Raw genomic sequence first — 20299 nt, forward strand, 5'->3', positions numbered from 1 at the left:
TAATTCCATGGAGGAGATAATATCAAAAACTGATAGGATGAGAGTAGGCCTAATGAAGGAGATGAGTCTTCTAAAAATATTTAGTCTTTTCTCTTTCCCTAGTTATATAATTTTTAATATTCATTTTTTCAAACTTTGATTTCCCAGTGCTCTCCCTTCTTCCATCCCCACTCTCCCTCATTGAGAAGGCAAGCAATTTGATACAGGTTATACATGTGTACTCATGGAAAACATTTTCATATTAGTCTGTTAAGGAAAACATAAACAAAAAAAAATCTCAAGAAAAATAAAGAAAAAAATACTCTTCAATCTGTATTCAGACACTAACAGATATTTCTCTGGGGATGGATGACATTTTTTAATCCTGAGTCCTTTAGAGTTGTCTTATACCATTGTATTGCTGAGAATAGCTGAGTCATTCATAGCTGGTCATCTTACAATAGATATTGCTGTTAACTTTGTACACAGTATATTTCATTTTGCGTCAGATCATGTAAGTCTTCCCAGTTTTTTTCTGAGAGCACCCTAACCAAAATTACTTATAGCAGAATAGTATTCCATCACATAGCACAATTTGTTCAAACATTTTCCAACTGATGAGCATCCCCTCAATTTCCAATTCTTTGCCACCAGAAAAGAGCTGCTATAAATATTTTTGTACACATAGGTCCTTTTCCATTTTTATTTTTATCTCTTTTGGGATACAGACCTAGTAGTGGTATTGCTGGGTGAAAGGGTATGCATGCTTTTATAGCTATTTTGGCATTGTTATAGATTACTCTCCAGAGTGGTTGAATCAGTTCACAACTCCACCAACAGTGCATTAATGTCTCGTTTTTCCCACATAACCTCGAATATCTGTCATTTTCCTTTTTTGTCCTATTAGTCAATTAGGTTTGAAGTAGTATCTCAGAATTGTTTTAATCTGCATTTCTCCAATCAACAATGAGTTAGAGGGGCAGCTAGGTGGCACAGTGGATAGAGCACCAGCCTCGGATTCAGGAGGACCTGAGTTTAAATCCAGCCTCAGACACATAACACCTACTAGCTGTGTGACCCTGGGCAAATCACTTAACCCCCATTGCCTAGCCAAAAACAAACAAACAAACAAACAAACAAATAACAATGAGTTAGAATATTTTATAATATGGCTATAAATAGCTTTGATTATTTCACCTGAAAACTTCAAATCTTTTGATCATTTATCAATTGGGGAACTGCTCTTGCTTTTATAAATTTGGCCCCAGTTCTCTATATGTTTGAGAAATAAGGCCTTTATGAGAGACATTTGCTTCAATTTTTTTTCACAGTTACAACTTCAAACTGTATTTCCTTCCATCCTATTTTCCCACCTCCATTTATTCTATTCTCTCTCTCCTTTCACTCTGTCCTTCCTCAAAAGTGTTGTTCTGACTATCCCCTCCCCCAATGTGCCCTTCCTTCTATCACCTTTCTCTTTCTGTGATCCTCTTCCATTCTTTCTTGTAGAGTAAGATATATTTATATATTCACTTGAACATGTATATTATTCCCTCTTTGAGCCAATTTTTTTTAGGCAGTTGGGGTTAAGTGACTTGCCCAGGGTCACACAGCTAGTAAATGTCAAGTGTTTGGTCTTAGGCCAGATTTGAACTCAGGTTCTCCTGACTTCAGGGCTGGTGCTCTACCCACTGCATCACCTAGCTAGGCCTCTTTGAAACAATTCTGATGAGAGTAAAGTTCACTCCCTCCCCCTCACCTACTGCCTTTTCCCCATGCATTGTAAAAGCTTTTTTTCCTCTTTTTCTGTGAGATAATTTACCCCATTCTACCTCTCCCTCTCCCTTTCTCCCAGTACATGCCTCTCTCCCACTCCTTAATTTTATTTTTTAGACATCATACCTACGTATTCAGCTCACACCTGTGCCCTCTGTCTATATATACTCCTTCTAACTGTTCTAATAATGAGAAAGTTCTTATGAGTTACAAGTATCATCTTCCCACATAGTTTAACCTTAAGTCCTTTATGATTTCCCTTTCCTCTTTACCTTTTTATGCTTCTCTTGAATCTTATATTTGAAAGTCAAATTTTCTATTCAGTTCTTGTCATTTCATCAAGAATGCTTGAAAGTCCTTTATTTTATTGAATATCCATTCCCATCCTGCCCCTCATGGATTATACTCAATTTTGCCCTGAGTAGGTAATTCTTGGTTATAATCCTAGATCCTTTGCCCTCTGGAATATCATATCCCAAGCTCTCAGAACCTTTAATATAAAAGCTGCTAAATCTTGTGTTAAGCTGACTGTGACTCCATGACACTTGAATTGTTTCTTTCTGGTTGCTTTAAATATTTCCTCCTTGATCTGGGAGCTCAGGAATTTGGCTGTAATATTCTGGGAAGTTTTCATTTTGGGTTCTCTTTCAGGAAGTGATCAGCAGATTCTTTCAATTCCTATTTTACCCTCTAATTCTAGAATATTGGGGCAGGTTTCCTTGATAATTTCTTGAAAGATGATATCTAGGCTTTTTTTTCCCTCATGGCTTTCAGGTAAAATTATTTCTCCTAAAGCTATTTTCCAGGTCAGTTTTTTTTTTCCAATAAGATATTTCACATTGTTTTCTATTTTTTTTATTTCTTTATTTTTGCTTTATTATGTCTTGATTTGTCATAAAGTCATTAGCTTCTATTTGCTCAATTCTAATTTTTAAGGAATTATTCTCTTTGGTGAGTCTTTGCACCTCCTTTTTCATTTGGCCAATTCTACTTTTTAAGGAGTTTTCTTTTTTTCTTCAGTGAATTTTTGTGCCCCTTGTTACATTTGGCCAGTTCTGCTTTTTAGGACATTTTTCTCTTCATTGGCTTTTTGTATCTCTTTTACCATTTGGCCTAGTCTGTTTTTTAAGGTATTATTTTCTTCAGTATTTTTTGTGACTCCATTACCAAGCTATTGTGTAGAGGGCCGGCTTTGGGGAGTTGGAGGGCTTAGGTCAGCCCTGGTCTTACCTGTAAATCGTACTAAGCCTGACAGCTGTGAAACTCAGGATGTCGGCTCACCACCCCCCTGTTCGGTCTCTTGAGAACAGGATGCAGGAAGGGAGGAAACGGATGGGGTACAGGACAGGATGCAGGAAAGAATGTAACAGACAAGGTACAAGGAAGTAAGGAAATCATTTAATTAGATTTGTACTTTTCATGAATAATAATGTTACTATTGCTTGATCCAGTACTATATAAGCCTGAGCCCTCAGATCAATAAACAGAGTTTGTTCTTCACTGCTCTCACCTGGCCCATGATTCTTTCTCTCTTCACACTCTGCCGGCATCAGACTACAGCCGGGGATGCAGGCGCTCCCAGCACTATTGACTCATTTTTTTCACTATTTATTGCATCACTCTTATTTCTCTTCCAAGTTTTTCTTCTACCACTCTTACTTCATTTTCAAAATTCTTTTTGAGCTCTTCCATGGCCTGAAACCAATTCATATTTTTCTTGGAGGCTTTGGGTGTAGAAACTTTGATTTTGTTATCTTCTACTGAGTGTGTGTTTTGATCTTTCTTGTCACCATAATAACTTTCTTTGGTCAGAAATCTTTTCCGTTATTTCCTCATTTTCTCAGCCTATTTCTTGCTTTTAACTATTTGTTAAAGTGGTGCTCTACTTCCAGGATGGAGGGTTCAGTGTCCCTAGCTTCAGGGGTTTTGTGTAGTTGTTTTAAGAGATACATCTAGGGACCTGTAAGTTTTCAGTTCTTCTGAAGTAGTATGATCTAAGGAGAGATGTTTACTATTCTTCTGGCCTGTACTCTGATCTGTGAGTGACTACAAGCACTCTTCTCTGCCCTGGAACTATGAAGAGAGTCCCCACTTCCATGTATCCACATGCTGTGGTGTCCTAGTGCTTCTCCTTGTCCTGGGACTGCCATCCAGGACTGTGACCTGGATCCAAGTATGGGCAAAGCCACTGAGAGTCCTGCCTCAGTGCTAGCAAAGAGCTCCCTGTAATCTCCTTGTACCCAGTTTTTCAACCTCCCTACCAACTATGGGCTGCTGGCTCTTCTAATTAAGTCACTCTCAAGGCCTGCTCCTGGTTTGCTGAGGCCGAGGCTGTGCCTGGCATAGCTTGTGCTGGACTGTGCTCCACTCTAACCCATGTGTGACAGACCATTCCTGCTATCTTCTAAGCTGTCTTTGGCTGGGACATCATTTCACCCCATCCTTTTGTAGGTTCTGCTGCTCAATTAATTGTTTTATGGCATTATTTAAGTATTTGAAGGGACTTTGGGGAGAGATCTGGCATGTCATTGCCTTTTTCCAGCCATTTTGTCTCCACCCAAAGGAGATGATTTTTGAACTGTACTTTGAAGAATGCTAAGAATTCTACAAGGAAAGGTGGAGGCAGGATAGCATTCCAGACATGGGAGAACATCTGTGCCTTTCTGGAAGTGTAATGTCTAGGAAACAACTAAGAGACCAATAGAATTAAAGCAGAGTTTAACTAGAATAGTAAATGAATGAAAGAGAGTAATATAAAAGACTGCAAAAGTAGGTAGGGGACACATTTTGGAGAGTTTTAAATGTAAGGCTAAAGATTCCCTATTTTATCCTGAGTAGGGGAAGTGCATGATTATATCTGTGTTTAGAAATATCAATATGGCAACTATTTGAAGAATAGACACACAGTTCCTTGATAAATGGACCTCAGGAATATCCCTATTCACTGACCCTCTGATTACTAACATCCAGAAAAACCATATCAGAGAAAAAAATTGCTGCTATTATAGAAAATGTCCTCCTCTAAGTCCAAATGGAAGAAAAAAAAATCTCTTATAGATGACGAATCCTAATGGTGTTATAATATACTGATTGTTTCAATCCCCAGGTCATCATAGGGCCTCTTTAATGAGATCATGATTATTCAAAAAAGATTGTCCTGACCCATAGTCCAAACCATGACATGCTATGGATGGAAATTCAATTGATTCAGTATACATAATTGGGATTAGAGTTACATATGGATTTTAGTTTGACACAACCTAAATAGGCACTTAAGAAAATATTGGGATGGATTTCATTTTATAAATTATGCACTAATTTTCAATGATTCCAAGCTGTTCCTTAGTTCAAATACACATATTTTTTAAAATGTTCTCACAATGATGTTATAAGCTTATAAATCTTGGGACAATGGAATCTTAATTTTGTGAGTTACCCAAAGATTGAATGTTATGGATGATCCAAAAGCCATAGAAGGGATACTTTGGGTTCAAGTGACCTATTTCCAAAAATGATGTACCTATAAGAAGTGGCATAAGAGATATCATTGAGAAAATGTATAATTAGAAAAGGACCTGGTTCAGTAATTTGGTACAGGGAAAGGATAACAGATAGCCCAATTACCTCATTGCCATCAAGAAAATATGAAAGACCTAGAAAAAGTCTTCTGGGATTTCTAGTGGATGCTCTGTTCATCTATGAAGTGAAGAGTAGGACAGATAAGCTCTAATGTTCTTTCCTCCTCTAAATCTGTGATTTTGTCATTTTTTCTGTCCAATGAATGATTCTGTAGATGTTTGGCTTAGTGATAGCAGCACAGTACTGCATTCTGTATTCACTCTTGCAGCTCTTTTCTCAGATCATAGGTCTCATCTTACTACACACACACACACACACACACACACACACACACGTATATTTGATCATGTTTTTATTCCAAATTTAAGAAACAAAAAATAATAAAATAAGCATTTTCACATATAAAGTAAAACAGAGAAAAATAATTGTGTGTAAAATTGTGAGTCTCACTTAAAACTTGATGCTCCTTTTCAGTAAACATAATAGCTTTATCACATAACTTTCAAACACATCCTATTTTTCTGTGTTTCCTGCTGGCTTTCCTTCTCTCTTCTTTTTTTTGCTTCAAAATTATGAAGTATGGTTTTATTCTTTTTTTTAAAATTCATTAATTTATTTACTTTTAATTTTCAACATTTACTTCTACAAGATTTTGAGTTCCAAATTTTCTCCCCATCTTGTCCCCCCCCACCCCAAGACAACCTGCATTCTGAATACCCTTTCCCCTAATCTGCCCTCCCTTCTATCTCCTCCCCTTTCTCTTGTCCCCTACCTCTTCTGTTTTCCTGTAGGACAGGATAGATTTCTATACCCCATTACCTGTATATCCTATTTCCCAATGGGAAAACAATTTTTTCACATTTGTTTTTAAAACTTTGGGTTTCAAATTGTCTCCCTTCCTCCCTCCCCACCCACTCTAATTGAGAAGACAAGAAACTTGATACAGGTTATACTTGTATAGCTATGCAATATACTTCCATAATAGTCCTGCTGTGGAAAACTAACAATATTACCCTTCATCCTATTCTGCCCCCCTCCACCCCCGTTTATTCTATTCTCTCTTTTGACTTCCTCAGAAGTTTTTGCTTCTGATTAACCCCTCCTCCAATCTGCCCTCCCCTCTATCACCCCCCTGGCTCTCTTATCCCCTTTTCCCTATTTTCCTATAGGTTAAGATAGCTTTCCATACCTGATTGAGTGTGTATGTTATTCCCTCCTTAAGCCAAATCCAATGAGAATAAGATTCGCTCATTCCCTCTTACCTTCCCCCACTTCCCCTCCATTGTAAAAGCCTTTTATTATCTGTTTTAGGTGAGATAATTTACCCCATTCTATCTCTCCCTTTCTCCTTCTCCCAGTATAATCCTCTCTCACCCCTTAATTTTTTTCTTCAGATTTCACCCACTCATCTTGAACTCACTCTGTGCCTTCTATCTATCTATCTATACATGCACATAATTTTTCCCTTCCACTACCCTAACACTGACAAAGTATCATGAGTTATAAATATCATCTTTCCATGTAGGAATGTAAACAGTTCAACCTTAATACATCCCTTACGATTTCTCTTTCCTGTTTACCTCTTCATGCTTCTCTTGAGTCTTGTATTTGAAAGTCAAATTTTCTATTCAGCTCTGGTCTTTTCATCAAGAAAGCTTGAAAGTCCTCCGTTTCACTGACTGTCCATTTTTTTCCCCTGAAGAACTATACTCAGCTTTGGTGGGTAGGTGATTCTCGGTTTTAATCCTATCTCCTTTGTCTTCTGGAATATCATATTCCAAGCCCTCTGGTCCCTTAATGAAGAAGCTGCTAAATCCTACGTTCTCCTTGTTGTGTTTCCACAATACTTGAACTGTTTCTTTCTGGCTTCTTGCAATATTTTCTCCTTGGCCTGGGAACTCTGGAATTTGGCTATGATATTCCTAGAAGTTTTCCTTTGGGGATCTTTTTCAGGAGGTGATCAGTGGATTCTTTCAATTTCTATTTTACCCTCCAGTTCTGGAATATCAGGGCAGTTTTCCTTGATAATTTCTTGAAAGATGATGTCTAGGTTCTTTTTTTTTTTTGATCATGGCTTTCAGATAGTCCAATAATGTTTAAATTATCTCTCCTGGGTCTATTTTCCAGGTCAGTTGTTTTTCCAAGGAGATATTTCAGATTGTCTTCTATTTTTTTCATTCTTTTGGTTTTGCTTTACAATGTCTAACTTCCAATTGTTCCATTCTAATTAGTGTGTGTGTGTGTGTATGTGTGTGTGTGTGTGTGTGTGTGTGTGTGTGTGTGTGGCAATTGGGGTTAAGTGACTTGCCCAGAGTCATATAGCTGGGAAGTATTATGTGTCTGAGGCCGAATTTGCACTCAGGTCCTCCTGACTCCAGGGCTGGTGCTCTATACACTGCACCACCTAACTTCCCCTCCATCCTTATTTTTAAGGAAGTATTTTCTTCAGTGACATTTTGGACTTCTTTTTCCATTTGGAAAATTCTGCTTTGTAAGGCATTCTTCTCCTCATTGGCTTTTTAGACCTCTTTTGCCATTTGGTCTAGTCTATTTCAAGGTGTTATTTTCTTCAGTATTTTTTGGGTCTCCTTTAGCAAGCCGGGCCCCATTCTCCTCTACCCCAAGTCCCTGGGAAGAATGGAGTCGAACATAAAATGGTGACTACAAACCAAAGGTGACTACTCCTATCAAGTTTACTTCTTATAGTATAGATGTTTAAGATAATCCCTTACTTGAACAACATAATTTCTCATTTTCCATGTCTATCCAATGCTGAACTTGTCAAGCAAGTCTCTCCTCAGGGCAATATTTTAATGAGCCTGGATGCCATGTCTCCCATCAGACTTTGCTGTTGAATCTATTTACTCTAAGATGATCAAAGATAGAGGGAAAAGGTCTCACATATACCTAAATTTTGGTAGCACTACTCTTTTTTTAAGTTGAAAGAACTAGAAATAATGTGGATATCCACCAGAAAATGACTGAGTAAATTGGGATATACAAATGTAATATAATATTATTGCATCACAAGAAACAAGAAACAAGGCATTCAGGAAAATTAAGAAGGCTTGTATTATTTGAAGAATAAAGAGAAAATATGTACAATGAGTCAGTCTGTCAATTAATAACAATAATTAAGTACTTATTATGTGATAGGCACTTGCTAAGTACTAGAGATTCAAAGAAAGATAAAATATAGCCCTTGCTCTCAAGGAGCTCATAGTTTAATAGAGGGGATAACATATAAGCAACTATGTACAATCAAACTATATGTAGAATAAATTTGAAATAATCAACAGAGGGAAGGGACTACAATTAAGAAAAAGGCTCCTTATAGAATATTGGATTTAAACTGAGATTTGAAAGAAGCCAGACAGCAAAGTTGAAGGGAGACAGTTTTCTAGGCATGGGAGATAGCCAGTGAAAATGTCCAGAGTAATAAGATAGGGTTTTATGTGACGAATAGCAAAGAGATTAGTGTTATTGGATCATAGAATACTTGGTAGGGAGAGGGTGTGGGTTAGATAAAAATAAGAAGATTAGAAAGGTAAGATTGTCAGGTCCTGAAGGGTTTCAAATCACAGGGGATTATATATTTGAACCTAGAGACAATAGGCACCAACGGAGTTTATTGAGTAGAGAAGTGACATAGTCAGACCTGAGGTTTAGAAAGATCATTTTGAGAACTTAGATAGACTAGACAGAAAGAAGCTTATTGCAAAGTGACCAACCAGTAGGCTATCATTACAATGGTCCAGGCATGAAGTGATGAAGGCCTTCACCAAGGTGAAAGCAGTTTCACAGGGGAAAAGGGAGCATACGTGAAAGAAGTTGTGAATGTAACTTGTAAGTAATAGGTATTGGCAACAGATTGAATATGGGAGGTGAGTGAGAATTAGGAGTTGAGGGTAGTACCTAGGTTATAAGCTTAGATGACTGGGAGGATGGTGATACCCTCAGTGTCAGCAGTCTTGAAAAGACAAGGGTTTGGGAGGGTGGTAAAGAATCAATTCAGTTTTGAACATTGAGTTTATGATGTTTACAAGATGTACAGTTTGGAATGTCCAATAAGCAATTAGAGGTACAAGACTAGAGATCAGGAGAAAGAGGTTAGGGCTAGATAGGCAAAATTGAGAATCATAAGCATAGAGATGATAATTGAATCTATAGGAGCTAATGAGATCACCAAGTGAAAAAGTATGGAGGGAAAAGAGGTACTATGGTTATAACCTATGGTTGGTGGCATGGCCTAAAGAAAGATTTCATTGAATGATAAGATTAGAATCCATCTATAAAGAGATAAGCAGAGTGAGAGGAAACAAAGTCGATGCACCCATTGTAAACAACCTTCTTGGGCAGCTAGGTGGTGCAGTGGATAGAACACCAGCCCTGAAATTAGGGGGACCTGACTTCAAATCTGGCCTCAGACCAAACACTTGACACTTATTAGCTGTGTAACCCTGGGCAAGTCACTCAACCCCATTGCCTAGCAAAGACAAAAACAAACAAACAAACAAACAAAAACCTTCTCCAGAGGTTTAGCCACAAAAGGAGGAGAGGTAGAGATAATAGTTAGCAGGAATGAATGGATCAAGTGAGGATGGGGGGAGAGATGAGCATGTTTTTAGGGAGTAAAGAAGGAGCCAGTGGACAGAGACAGACTGAAGGAAAAACAAATAAGAATGAAAGAGCTGGGGCGGGAGGGGGGCAGGGAAATTTAGTAGTGAAAGCAGATGAAATAGGATCACTCGTGCAGGTGGAGACATCAGACTTGGTAAGGAAAATAGCCTCTTCATTATGTGAGACAGGATTAAAGGTGGGAATGATGGAAGAAGACATTCAGGTAATGTGAGATGAGAAAAGAGCAGAATAATGTAAAGGAAAGACACTAAGACATTAAAATGTAGATCAATGTAATGAACGTACTTAATTCCATAGGGCTAATTATTTACAATATGTGTGTGTGTGTGTGTGTGTGTGTGCGCACACACATGTGTACAACTCTTATATAACAAATTAATATAAATATATGATACCAAGATCTTTTCCCAAATGGACAAATGGACAGCTCTATAAATAAACAATTCTCAAATAATTGCAAATTATTAACAACTATATAAAAGAGTGCTTCAAATCACCAATCATAAGAAATACATAGATCAAAACGAATCTCAGCTCCTTTGGGGGTTTTTTTTAACTGATTCCCAGCAAATTCACAAATATGACAAAAGATGGAAATAGTCAATGCTGGAATGGGATATGAAGGGCTGTGGGAAAACAAGCATACTAGTACACTGTTGGTGGACTGGTAAATTTGTCCAACCATTCTTGATAGAAATTTTCAATTATATTTTAAAACTAACTAAAATCTCCATATTTTCTCACCCAGAGATCTACCTTCTAGGTATATCCCTAAGGAAAGTCAAAGACAGAAAGAAAGATTTTATATGAACTAATATATTCTTACAAATATAAAGTAGATGTACATTGATTAAATAAATTTAATGTTACTTGAATATGAATTACCTGAATACTGTGCTATAAAAAAATAACATGAAAAATTCAGAAAAGTATAGGAAGTTTTGTGAACTGATAGAAAGCGAAGTAATCGAAACCAAGAAAACAATGTATGAAATAGCTATAATAATATAAATTAAAAATGAAACTTTGTGCAACTATAATGACCAACTTATCACAGAAAAAGAATTGAGAAAAAATATCTCCTTTTTTCTTTGGGGACTATGAGTGTGGCTTATCATATATATTGTCATACATAATTTTGATTGATTTTGCTGAACTGTTTTTCTTCTTTTAAAAAAAAAGCTTTGTTGCAAGGGAAGACTCTCTGAGTAGGAGATGAGGAAGGTGTAGATTCAGAAATTAATGTGATCTAAAACAAAAGGCATTAATGCAAAGAAAAGAATGTATCCCATCTCTTGATAGATAAGTGGTGAATTATGGGGCAACATGGTGTGATTTTGTTTTGATAAACTATATATCTTTGTTACAAGGAAGGGAATCTCTGGTGGGGGGACAAGAAAGGTAATAGAAAGATAATAGAGATAAGAAAAATTAAAAACACATCACTACTTTTTTTTCTTTAAAGATCTAGCTTCACCTATGCACAGCAATTAAGCATTCTGGGACCATAGATGGCTTATTAACATTGAAAAACGCAGATGATTGACCAATGAAGTATGTATTTGGAGTAAAGTATGACTCTTTAACTTTGTCAATTCCAGGGCTTAATGACCAACATCAGGTTTGGGTTTCTAGAATGATAAGGACATTCTGACAACTATTGATCAACTCTGCTGTTCACAGACATTTAGAGATGAATTTTCTCTCATCCTCTTTGTGGTACATATTGAGGAGGTGTCAGAAGCTTCAACATTAAACCTCAGGCTATTGATAAGCCGGTCCAATGAGAAAGACTATGAAATGATTGATCAATGCATATTAACTAAGGTTATTAAAAAAGGGAAATCTAATATTTTCTTTTCCTCCTGGAACTCAATTTAGCAGTCTATTTTTTCTCCCAAGTGTTTCCTCATCATCTCCTTGTGGTATTTTTTTTCTCAATTAATTACAGTCAATTAGATGATGAGCACACCATCTCTCATGAGGTATCTATCTGGAAAGGAATCTACTTAGAGAAAGTGTTCAATGCAAAATAACAGGAACATTTGATCTCAGAAGATTGTTTTCCATGGCAAAGGTCTCAGTGCACCCCAAAGAACCACAAGAGACTTTATATCAAAATTAAAATCATTGCAAGTATAAGACTACTGCCATTTTGCTTCTACATCCATCAAGTTACTAAACATTGATTTCTTTCTGTCTTTCAGACAAAGGCCTTGGTGAGGGACAGGGGGCAGAGAAGAAAAAGGGAGGGATAGGGAGAGAGAAGGTTGGACTCACTTGTTTTATCTTTAACCATAAAGGCTGGGTTATTATCCATCTTTGTTTCAGAATCTTTGCACAGCCTAGACAATAAAAGACAGTCAACTCTCAATGCTAATTCAGGGGAACAGAGGCTTGGATAATTCAAAATAGCAGATAATCCAAAAAGCATTTAATTTCTTTGGAGTTTTTTTTTTTTAAATATAGTTGTGTACAGTGCTCTGGAAAGTCACTCACAATTTCAATTGACATACACTAGGTAGTTTTCCCATTCTAATTCCTACTAGAGTCTTCTTTCCTCCCCACTCTTGGCAGCCCTCTCCCACGTACAATGCAGCAGAGTTGCCCTCTTCAAACCCTCCTTGAATAGGGAAGGCCTTAGATTAAAGTTAAATGCTTGGTTTTAAAGCATACCCCTTGTGGGTATATGTGAAAATGCAAGCAAAGAGCAACTGACCTCAATCAAGTATATGCATAGAGTGGGTTTTAAGTATCAATAGAAAAATTCCTGACTCAGATGATTAAGGATAATATTCCAAGTGTTTCTAATAAAGTTCAGTGAAAGTGTTGACTTTAAGAAGTACCTCAGACAAAGATGCATGACTGTAAGGGGTGTCAAGACAATTTTTATCCTACCTCCTCCTGGGAACTTCCACCGTCCCTGTGCCTTCCATTACCAGGAAAGAGATTGGTGCAGGTTGATCCTTGAGGGTTCAACTCTTCCTCTCCTAAGTACTGGGGAGAGGTACAGGGTGGATCTCAGATGAAAGATGACCAGTCATTTCATCTTTCATCCAAAACAGTGGGTATAGGAGATGGAGCAAGTGTAAATGCCTCTTTCCAGAGAATCCAGTCCCCACACCCTGCTTTTAATTGTTCTATGTTGGCTGCCCTGTTGTATTTGCTGCCCTCTCTGGGATTGGTGGTGTCACATCTGATTTTTTTTTTACCCTGTACTTGACTGTATCTCTTTCCTTACTGAATCCTCTGTTTCTTTTTTGAAGGCCTAGTTTAAAGGTCAGGTCAAGTGTGTGCACTTCAACAACAATTTGGTATCAATTTATGGATACTTATTGTTGTTACAATTAGCTATTAATTTCATCGTCAATGCCAGAACACAGAGCCACAAGTACTCAGGGCTTTCAAATTTTATCAATAAGTTCAACTAGTGCAGAGGATTTTACACTTTATTTAGGATAGGTTAGAGGGGAAAGGGGCTTACTTAATTTCTTTAGGGGCTTATTTGAGAGAAGGCAAGGAAAGAACAGGGACTTCAAATCAAATTATGTATGCTCAAATCCTGTCTCTAACATTTCACTTAAGCAAAGCACTACCTCTCTCTTGGACTCAGTTTCTTCATCTGTAAAGTATCAGCTGATCTCTAAGGTACCTTGCAGTTCTGATATTGATTGTAATTACAAAAAAATTACACAAAAGAGAATCACATTTGTAAAGGAAAAATTTCATTAGGCTCTGTACATGGCAACGTTGGCAAGTATTCTCCATCACTACAGAGTGGAGAGGAGCCCACAGTGTGCTAGAAATTAGGAATAAACCAAAAAGAGATGAAAAGAGAAATCCCTGAAATAACAGTCACGATGGACAAATCAGGAATATATGATCTGAGTTCTGGTATTGCAAGCCGAGGGGGATCTATTCCAATTAGGGTCAGAAGATCAAAAGATTCTACTAATGATGATTTGTTTCACTAAGGGAATCAACCTGAAGCATTATCATTTTCTACTAGCCATTCCTTTCCCTCCACCACCCCAGGCAATGCAACTGTGGGCTCCAGCCCTGTAATAGAATAGATTATAGAGTCTGGGCATCAGAAAGGACCTCTAAAGTAATTTCAAACAGCTCTTTGCTTTAAAGATGAGGAAACTGAGGCCCAGCAATGTGAAGTATAAGCTTAAAGAACTAGTTTACACAAAAACTTGTTTATAAAACTAGTTAAGTGACTGAGGTGAGGGTAGGAGGAAAGGTGGTAAGAAAAGGGGAGAAACCTGAAATGTTCTTTCCTGTGTTGTCTCTAGACAACCATGCATTCTTAAACATCTTCTTGGGTATCATCTTGGGTTTAACTAATCATGAGCCTCCATGATTAGAAAAAAGAGACTCAGACAGGAGCCAAACCTCCCGAGTCCGGTGGAGAAGAATTTGCAAGTGGGGTTTTTAATTTCTTATTGGGAACCAAGACTTTGAATAGATATTTGGAATGCAAGGAAACTTTTGAATTTGGATATGGGGGAAACAATTTGCAATATGGAATGTAATATTAGTGTCCCATGGAATTTTTATGTAGTTTAAAAGTTTGCAAAGTACATAATGAAACATCACTATGTGCATTAAATCAAAAACTCATTTTTTTCACATTTCGAACTTTATTTTGATGAGCTTGCATCATTTTGAAATCATAGACTTATACATAGTGCAGCCCATTTTTAAAACCTAAATCTATACTTTGGGTCACATTTGCACAAAACTGTCACCTGACATGTAGGACAGAAAACAATGTACCGTATGTACCTTCTTTGCTGCATCCTTTAAAAATGTCGGAATTCTACTCATTTGTTTCCTGTACTACAAAGAGCTAATATTTCATTACTTTAGAACTTTCATCCTGGAATTAGCTATAATGTGATTTAATTTTGTTTATGTGTAAGAGCTAATCTGCTTTCTCCTTGTAATAAAATAATTAAAATATTTTTGCTCTCCCAGCTGTATTTTGTTGAGTGTAATCCTTTTATTAAAAGTAATTTAATATTTTTCTGCTTTGTTATCTGCTACATTTCAACTTTCCTCTTTCTTCTGCTCTCTTTTTCTCTTGTCATGTTTCTCATTTAAACATCCCCACCCCTTTCTTCTTTTGTTTTTAAAGCCTCTTTTTCTACAACAACTAGAGAGGAAAATGCAAAACCATTCTTTTTACAAAAAGGAATTTATAACAACACATATTTTTGGATAGCATGTTATTTCTTCCCTTGTATTTTAATTATTTTCACTGTTTCTGAACAAAGTCTTTTGTTTCTTAAGGGTTGGTATGGTCCTGATGCTTATTCTTTACTTGAAATGATAATCCTCTGATAGCATAATCATCACCATGGCAACCAGCAGCAATGTCACAAATGGGATTATGACTTCAAGGGCCCAGTTTTGTATCTCTAACCCATTACTTAAGCAACAGGAAACTCTGTTGACTTCACTTCGAATTATTGGGTAGAAGAGGCACATAAGAGTTACATGATTGGTCTTCAGGAGTTGAACAAGTAGTAGGAAAAGATAAATGTGAAATTGGAATATTTCTTTTCCTTCAAATGCCATGAATATTTCAAAAAGGGCAAGAAGGAGATGCAGAAATCAACCATTTCATTTTTTTTCTCCACAAGATAGGAATGTTGTTCAGCATAGGGTTATGGTTATATCCTCCTAGGATATCCATTAGGCCGTTCAGGAGACATTGGCTGCCTCAGGCTAAGGACATCCTGAAGCCATCTATCAGTACAAAGAGTCATAGAGTATAAGACAATGTGCATAGGGCAATTCTGGTGCAATGTAATAGAGCTCAGAATCATATAATGTCAGAGTTGGAAGGAACTTTCAAGGCTTAACTTAACTCTGTATCTGGACACAGGCAGTGCTTGGGGGATTGTAAGAATCCACTCTACAACAAATATACCTGATGGGACTGGTCAGCTAGCCTTTCCACTACACTTTTGAACTACTCACATTGTGAGGCAGTTTTTCCTTACATCAAGCCTAAATTTAGCTCTATGTACCTTCTATCCACTGGTCCTTACTCTGCTCTTTAGAGACAAATATATTACATAATGGTTTAATAAAGTACAAAAAAAATGTGAGAGAGATAATTAGGGAATGGAGAGCATAGTGTGAAGTGTGCAATACAGATACAGGGGTTAAGAGAAGGGAGAGTTTCAATGTGGGTCAGCATTGTTAGGAGGAAAAGGAAAGCCCCATTACCGTAGCAGGGCTGATCTGTGAGAGACAGATCTGAGAAAGTAGAAGCTAGGTGGCATAGTGGGTAGAGTACCAGGTCTGGAATCCAGAAGACTCATCTTCCTGAGTTCCAATCTAGCTTCAGATATTTACTAAGTGTGACTCTAGGCAAGTCACTTAATCCTGTTTTCCTCAGTTTATTCATCTATAAAATCATCTGGAGAAGTAAACGACAAAGCACTCCAGTATCTTTGCCAAGAAAACCTCAGACAGGATTGCAAAAGAATTAAACACAATTGAATAACAACAATATCTGTGAAAGAGCAGTCAGCAGCAGTAGGGAGCAGGGAGGTTGGAGAAATGGCAGTATTATGAATAAGACAAGAGGGAGGGGAAAGAGTTCTTTTAATTTCAGTAATTGAAAGAAAAAGCAAACTACATTTGATAGTTAAAAATGTGTATTTTTTCTCTTACATCTCTTACTACACATTTTTCAAAGGACACTCTGTGTTCTTTAGCTCTATTATTCATGCTCTCTGTAACTTTTTAGGACTGTGAGTTTTACATAATAACTAAGTGCTCTTTTTAGATCTGCTTTTACTCTCTCCATTTCTGACCTGGGTGATTCACCTCTCTTTTAGAAGCCTAATATTCACCTCTTTGGGGGCTCATCAGATTTATACCAGACTTAGTGTGGACATCCCCATTAGCTTAAGCCTTATTATATCTCAGAACTCCCAAGCCCAAGCAGTCCACTAGCCTCAGTTTCCCCTAATGGCAGGAATTACAGCTGTATTCCATCTCACCCTTCAGCAAAACTAATTTTATGGAGCTATTTTTTAAAATTTTCTCCCCAAAACACACTCATGAAAGACATTTACCTACACAAAGAGACATCTCCGAATACCAACATTCCATTATTTGTATGCTTTCTGTTTAGAAAATGGCAAGAGAATATACACATTTGGCTTATACAATTTGAAAGGTGCTATGAAAACCTTGCTTTATACCTTTATTTTCAAAGCAATTCCTGTTTTTTTTTATAATTGCAACCTACAATATTTTGAATAGCTTTTTCTCCCCATATTTTGCCAAATGCTAAGTAAAGGAATGAAGTTTTTAATAGGCTGTTATCTTCTTTTCTGAGCTCCACTTTAAAACCATGTTAACCACAGAGTCTTCTATAGATAATTATCATCTATTGACATTTTTCTCACTTAACTGCCAGTAGTTGGGTCCCCTTACCTTGAGGATTAACAATGTTTCAGACCTGGACAGGAGAAGATGACAAATGACATGATCTGAATATGTTATATTTCCCAGCACAGCCTTTCCTCCTGTTGTTGTCACCAGAATGTTCAGAATACTTGGCTTCCAATCTCCCTCTCACATCATAAATAGACCATTCAGCTTCCCATCCATTTGAATACCAACAACCTCATTTTGACAGTCAAAGAGCTTGACAAGCTATAAGCCCTTTCCCTGAATTGTTAGCATGTCAGGTCGCTTCTCCTAAAAATGCCATATGTACCAACAGCAGCTTTAATGTCTAAAAATAGACATCTGGGAGAGGAGTTCAAAGTTGCTGCTGAAAGTTGGTTTTTTTATCGTCCTGGCTTATGTATCCATTACAATGGATATTGTGTTCACTTGAAATGACAAAGCACCAGTTTTTGCTCAAATCAAAGAACACTGGTCAATGTTATAGTATCTACTGCTATTGGGAAGTGCCTATCCCTGGACTGTGAGTTCACAAGTTCAGAGTTGTAAGGCACCTCTGAGGTCATCTAATCCAACTACCCCATTTTTTAAGCAATTGGGGTTAAGTGACTTGCCCAGGGTCACACAGTTAGTAAGTGAAAAGTGTTTGATCTGAGGCTGGATTTGAAATCAGGTCCTCCTGATTTCAGGGCCAGTGTTCTATCCACTGCACCACTTAGCTGCCCCACAACTCCCTCGTTTTATTGAGGAAGAAACTGAGACTGAAAAAAGAAGTGACTTACCCAAAGTCACATAGGTAATACTTAGCAGAGCTGGAATTCAATGCTGGCCCTCTGATTCTAAATCCATCTTCCTTACCACTATATCACACTTCTTCTCAGAGTACTTGGCTTGTATTTCTGGGGGGAAAAATGATTAAAGGGATCATTAGAAAAAAGAAAGCAGTAACCTCTAAAATCCAGAAAAGCTGCAACATTAACAAGTCATGCCATACTCACAGCACTCCCTAGCTAAACAGTACAAATAGACCAATATATCATCATTTAATACGTCAATAGGTAAAGTATATGTGGACTTCAGCAAAGAATTCAACAGTGTCTTCGTGCTCTTGTGCTAACCTTGCAGATATGATGGAGAGAGAACTAAATGGCAGGATGGTTGCAAAATTTTGGGACTGATTCAGTGGCCACACTTGAAGAATACTTGTTAATGGGTTGATGTAAATCTAAAAGAAGGTCTCCCAGAAAGAGCTTCTATCAATGAACTTCCCCAGCCAAAGTCACCTTAAATTAAGTCACAACTAATTATATCTTCACAATGGAACAAATTTGCCCAACTCTGCAATTTTAATTGTGGGGTCTTAATGTTAGGATAATGTTGCTCTCCTAAGATCCTAAGATATATATCATTTAGTTTGACTATGTCATTTTTCAGATAAGGAAACTAAGGCACAGAGGGTGGAAATGGAATCTCTAAGGTCACACAGAACTGGAATTTGAATGTAGAATAGAAAGAGTACTGAATTTGGAGTGAGAATACCTGGATACAAATTCTGGCTCTTCTTATTATTTGTGTGATGTTGACTGAGTCCCACCTTTCACTTACTACCCGTGTGACCTTGGGCAAGTCACTTAACCTATATGGACTTCATTTTCCTCATCTATACAATGAGAGACATGGTCTATATGGCCTTTAAGGTTCTTTGCACTTCTAATATGATTCAATGGTCCTCTGATCTTAAGTCATTGAACCTCTCTAGAACTTAATTTCTTCCTCTGTAAAATAAGTTGGTTGTACTAAATCAGCATTTTTATCTCACTTTTTTGTATATTGCCCTCCTTTACAATCCTATAAAATCTTAAAGATGTCTTCTCAAAATAATGTCTTTAAGTGTGTAAAATAAAACACATAAAACTATCAAGGAGACTAATTTTATTGAAATTCAGTGATCAAAAAAAATTAGGTCCAAGGACCTAGGATAAAAACTCTTGGACTATGTAATTGTTAAGCTTCCTGCCAGCTGGAAAAATTCTATTATCCACTGACCTAAAATCAAAGGCTCTTTCCACTGTACTATACTGCCTACCCATTCTCCTCTGTTAATGTTTTCATACACTGTAGAGTTTTATAAGAAATATTCTATACTGGGCTACCAGGCAGAGTCTGGTGAAAGCTTATTTTTTGGATGTCCACAAAGATCCTGCATAGGTTCCAGCCAGCTATCCAATAATTTGTTGTCCTCCCTCCCAGGTGTTTGATAGGCTTCCTAGGAAGAGCATCTGTAAACCCTGTCCATTTCCAGGGAGTAGAAGTACAAAATTTGGCTTTCCAGATTTCTGTGGAATCATGCTCTAATTTTTGTTGTTCCAAGAGCTATTCATGCATATAACAAATTACTGCAAGACCAATGAGCTGGAACCATCTGCTTCAGATCATGCAAAGGAGCCTCTCTACTGATCTCTCAGACAAAATTTACTTCTCCTGAAGGAATACATATCATGAATTATGGTACTTTCAGGTCTCACAAAAGTACAACAGGGTTGGTGGGAATCAGTGGGCCCCAAGTCATTAAGCAGCCATCCAACAGCATGCTATACACTGGTCCATGTGCTCAATGGCCATCACAGGCTTGCATGTCCATTAATCTCTATGTAAAACCAAGCTGGTAGAACTTATCTGCCTTTTACAGTATGTTGATTTCAAATACAACCCCTTTCTGCCTAGTTAATGAAGCATCCTAAAGAATGCCAGCTTTTATCTGTCAGAGAAGCACCAGCTAGGGAAGTTATAGGTGCAAAGCCAACCTAGTTCTGAAATGGGGAACTTTATTTAAATGAGAAAAGAGAATTTAGGGCACCTGTCCAAGGTCAATTGGTAACAATCA

Source organism: Phascolarctos cinereus, unplaced genomic scaffold (genome assembly GCF_003287225.1).
Source record: "Phascolarctos cinereus isolate Bilbo 61053 unplaced genomic scaffold, phaCin_HiC Scaffold_2;HRSCAF=192, whole genome shotgun sequence".
Classification (NCBI taxonomy): domain Eukaryota; kingdom Metazoa; phylum Chordata; class Mammalia; order Diprotodontia; family Phascolarctidae; genus Phascolarctos; species Phascolarctos cinereus.